This window comes from Montipora foliosa, unplaced genomic scaffold (genome assembly GCF_036669935.1).
Source record: "Montipora foliosa isolate CH-2021 unplaced genomic scaffold, ASM3666993v2 scaffold_436, whole genome shotgun sequence".
Taxonomy (NCBI): Eukaryota; Metazoa; Cnidaria; class Anthozoa; order Scleractinia; family Acroporidae; genus Montipora; species Montipora foliosa.
The window spans coordinates 420,001-425,329 of NW_027179741.1; the positions used below are offsets into that span (position 1 = coordinate 420,001).

The 5,329-nt window shown below is 37.1% G+C and overlaps 1 pseudogene; it reads right to left on the reverse strand.

The window, feature by feature from the left end:
• The window catches only part of LOC137988967 (uncharacterized), a 2,482-nt pseudogene extending 548 nt beyond the window's left edge, over positions 1-1,934 (reverse strand).
• Between the last annotated feature and the right edge of the window lie 3,395 nt (positions 1,935-5,329).

Below are 5,329 nucleotides of genomic sequence, written 5' to 3' on the forward strand. Positions count from 1 at the left end.
AACCATTTTCAGTTCCCAAGTCGGTTACAACTTTAACAGGGCAACCTCCTAGGTCCTTGACTGCCTCTACATAATACATTGCTGGGTACTCGTGTAGATTATTTGAACATGCCACTTCCAACCACATGATATGTCTACTAAAACCATCAATTGCAAATCCCCAGGGCTTGAGCTTGTCATATCCATCTACATGCCAGGCATAGTTGAGACCCGGTATATGGTATTGCCTCCTTTTTGAACAACGTGACTCTAATGAATCAAGCTCTCTAATGATTTCTTATACCACTATTCTTGGGACTCTGAATCCCTCTAATTCCAGTGTATGCCAGACCGTCCGATACCCTCCCATTGACCCAGGTCCATCAATAATATCTTTAATACGTTTTCTAACTTCCTTAAGTACTTCTTGCGATGGTTGTTTCTGTCTACAGACTCCATACTGTCTTAGCCGTCTCAGTAACGTACTGTAACTAATGTGATGGTTGTGATACTTGGCAAGAAAAAGAAGAATTTTATTGTACTCAAACCCACGGTTGAAATAATAAGTTATCATTGCTTCTTCATCAAAGTTGCAGTCTGATTCGGAATCTGAATCATCGCTATTATTATCTCTCAGGCCTGTTGAAAAATACAGAATTACCTTGAAAAGACTGTGTAGCTGTTACTACATGGCTTTGCGCTTGACTAACATTTTAAAAAGACAACACTTAGATTGAAACAATCTTAGGTCACAAATTTGCAGAACCTTACCCTTTAACGATACCAATGAAAACAACTCTTAGTTCAAGTTATTTGAAAGTTGAAACAATTAAGGTTTCAAGAGTTCGGGATTCCACTTTATTAATCCGCAGGTAGTACGTGTATTTAATCAAGAAAACAACTACATTCCAACACAAGATCTTGAATACTTTTCCACAGTATTCCCCAGCGTTGAAGGTTAAATATTAACAAACGCAAAAAGCCTCATGACTCGAATTAAGTAGCTGTAAAAAACTAATGAAGAGACTACAAAAATATTACAAAAAAGTGTAGCTTAAACCATCTTGAGTAAAAACGTTGAAAAAATACCCATTCTCCAATTACGGACACAGCTTGTGTTTTAAAGGTACAACTTGTCAAATAGTACTTCTAAAAACCATGACAGTTAAATATTTATTCATAAATTTATTTCATTATTTTAACTATGTTACCTTGACCACATCTGATACAAAAGTTTGCTCTTAGAGCAGCTTCAGCCCCACAATTTGAGCAAAACATTTGAGAACTCAACGCAGCCATGTTGAATTTAACCCCAAGAACCTTTGTGCGCACAATTAGTGTCCAGGACCCACGGATACAACACCTTTCCCTGGGTTTTGGTTTTGCCGTGAGTTTTTGATTTTGCCGTGAGGTTTTTGCTTTTGCCGTGAGTTTTTGGTTTGGGTGTGAGTTTTTTGTTTTGTCGTGAGCTTTATGGTTTCGCTGTGAGCATTTTGGTTTTGCCGTGTGGAATTTGATATTGCCGTGACAGTTTTAGTTTTGCTGTGAGGTATTTGTTATTGCCATGACAGTTGTGGGCCACCGTACATGAATGTCAAATTGAGTGGAAAATAAGTCCTTGAAAACATGTGATTTGTCCTTGAAAAGTCCTTGAAAAGAAAGCTTTCAGGTCTGTATGAACCATGTCTTCAAAAGACGAACTGATCTCAAGTAATTTATTTCCTGTGATGTGAAATTCAACAGAAAAAAACGGTTAATACTTAGGCCTGTGAACTAGAGATAAAGTGGGTTAATCGTTCTGAGAGAGATTTATGATACTCACCCATAGGCCATTTGATATATTTATGGCAAAGGTCCACAACTGCCATAACAACTCTTCGGAACACCCTGTTGTAGCTGCTCCTGGTAATATCAAAACGATCAGCTATGGCCCTTGCTGGTTCTTGGTTGGCCATGCCCCACAACAAAGTTAAAATTTGCTTCTCCGGTGGAATCACTCGTCTTCCAGAATGGTTACCCAATGGAATACGCCCTCTTTGGATGATTTATCTGGAGAGGATGTCAAATGTTTCTTTAGTCATTCAAAAATGCTGTTTGAACTCATCCACTAAATATCGGGGAATGGTCTTCTCAAAATAACCCATTATACAAGTTGAATTTCTGCACATGAAACAACTTGCCGCACTAAACACAACAATATCATTATCATCTTTTACAAGATCAGAAAAATCATCTTTACACTCCAACATAAGAAACAGTGATCCGAGATCCGCCATTTTAAAAAAGAGCACAAAACTCTTTTTTTGAAAACTCACAAATGACCAGCCCTTAATGTCAATGGCTTCATAGCTCAGTTGGTTAGAGCGTTGCACTGGTATTGCTTTGTCACGGGTTCCAACCCCGTTGAAGTCCTGAATTTTTCAGGCTTCTTTATGCAATTGCAAAACTCGCGTTCGTAACTGCAAGGATCATATCTTCCCTTGATTTCATATCCGCAGTTCATATATATATAATTTCATTGTTATTAAATGAGCGACATTTCAAGATCATGTTTAGTAAAGGAATTTTCCAATTAAAGTTTATGTATTTATATTCTAAATCAAAATATGATGTAAATTTAACGAGTGCATTGATTGGTTTGGAGTTAATGGAATGATTGGAATATAACTTTGCTATGATTAAGTTCGTAGATGTTCCATTAACTATTACAATGTAGATACATGTTCAATATGCAATTACCTTGTGATTCTGCTGGAGAACTGTGAAGCTGAACTGGTCACTCAATTAGTGTATTCTCTGGGATCAAGTGTTTTTTTTTTTTTTTTAATTTATTTATTTATAATATTTACAGGACGAACACTTACACTACTTACAATACTAATATTATACTTACATACATATATATTTCAGTGCTCATACTTACAGTATTTATACAAGCAAGCAGGACAAACACTTACACTACTTACAATACTAGCATTATAATTTTTTGTATTAATAATTTTTGTTTTTTTACTTACAAATCGCTTCCTCTACTTACACGACTGTACTTACATTATTTACATTAGAATACTTGCGCTATTTACAAAACAATATTTTCACCACTGTACTTACCAATATGATACTTAAGTTACTTGCAAAACAATTTTTACACTACTTACAATGCAGTGATTACACTACGACAGATTAGGTGACAGCACCCATTTTTGTTATTCTACTATCACTGAAGTACACAGCAGATCAAAACATTTGACTTGACAACTTAGTTAACAACGCAATCATAAACACAACTGCAGGTTCTCACCCACGCCTCGCATCACTCAATCTGGGATCTTTCAGTAAACTGGGTTACATTAAGACATACTTTGCATCAATGCTCAGGGAGTGAAATGTTTCAATTGATTTCTTTTTCACCTCTGAGGTGCTTCATTTTGTAGTATAATACAGTACTGGTTTTGTTTTCATTACAGCCTCATCTCATTTCATTGACATTGATAAACTTGAACTTTCATCAAAGTAAGGCAGTTCAGGAAAGTTTTTTGAACAGTTTGGAGGCAGAAATGGAGAGAAACCCAGCAGGGAATTATGGAGCCCTGTTTGTGGTAGCAAAAGGGTTATCAAGTAAGATTGAGTGTAAGGAAGAATAAAACAACAACAACCACAGCTATGAAGTCCTTGGTGGAACCCATCTCTCCTTGGCTACAAAAAGGCTTCATGAAAAGTACCCAGAGAACCCACACTTTGCAGGAAGAATGTCTAGAATTTATGTGGGACTTTCTGATAAACAAGTAGTTTATCCACAATCTGCGCCAAAATTGTTGACACATTTACCTTTTGAACCCCCTATTTCTTCACGGTGCTCTCTTTTTTCCCCCTCAATTATCCTTTCAGCCCCCCTCCCCCAAACAATGTTGTTCGGCAATTGTTGTGATCTCGAGGTCCAAACAAGCAACATTGCATGGGGGAGCGGGGTCTCTTTCGTGGTTTATTGTGTGAAAAAGAGCAGAGTCTTATTTGGTGCACTAAAACTGCCATAGAAAGACGATGTGTTAACTAATTATGTCGCCGATTGTGGCATGCATCAGCATTCATCCATGTTTCAGCTTGAAGTTACTTACAGAGAAGAGGTTTGTCAAAAAATGTATTTTAGAAACATACCAATGGTGTTTGTCATCTTCCCCTAAAAAGAAATTGAGCTCATTGAGGCATGCACATGTCAACTTCTGGGTTGTTCTTTTGCACGTAACTTGTCTGTTGTTTTTCAATAGTTTGATTATTAACATTGGCCATGGCAATCACGATGAATGGTGAACTGTGTACCACTTATATTTGTTTACTTTCTTGTACATAAATTACACCTCAAGTGTTGCTAAAATAAATGATGCTCTTTTTAACGGAATTGAGACGCAGTTCTGTGTTTTGGTTTTTTTGCTGTGGAGATTTGGATCATTTATCAACTGAGGCCAACAATTCGTACAGCGTAGGAATTCCTCCAGTCGTTTTCAGATGTGATCGATGGAGCTTTGAAAGCCCAACCATTTTGATTTGTGAATCAACGGGCATAAAAGTTTCAAATAAATATATTGATCATTCTATTTTAAGTACATACTCGAGGGGGAGGGATAAGACTTTATTTTTGTGCAATTTAGAAATCTGAAAGGGTACTGCAGCAGCAATTGAGAGGCAATAAAAGAGGTGAAAGAAGAAGCCAATAAATTGAAAGCAATTTCTCAAGTTCGAGAACCCATTGTAAAAATTTTTAAGTTAAATAGGTGGCAGCAGGCTGAGACCAAATTTGGTGCCAGTCTTCATCCTGAAAGGCTCTTATGATTTAAGGTATGTAGCCATCATTATGTAACATTCAATCCACCCTCGTAAGCTATAATGTGCAAATTACCCTAATCTTATCCCTACTCCTCTTGAAATTGTGCATATGCTCCTCCTGTCCCAAAAGATATTGCATGGCTAAGATGTAAAAATGGTAGATTTCCAAAGGAAAAAACCAAAAGCTCTGAATGTGACACCTCTTTGTCACTAATTTTTCTAGTCTCCATTGTATGATGCCAGAGACTAAGTACAAAATCATGTGCGCATTTTCCTGTTAGTTACACTTACAATACAGCATACTGTATAAATGCAGTTTCAGAGGTGAATTGCTGGTACTTTGCTTTGCAGCAACCAGTGATTCCTGTTTTTTCCCTTCTATTTGGAATAAAATGTTCTTGAAACATTTAAAACGAAAGATTGAGAGGGCAGACACAGACTATGCCAACACAGACAACTGCATTGTGGGGCCTGATGGTGTGACCAAGGGACATGTTGTCTTCATCAAACAGCATGAGGATGTGGACCA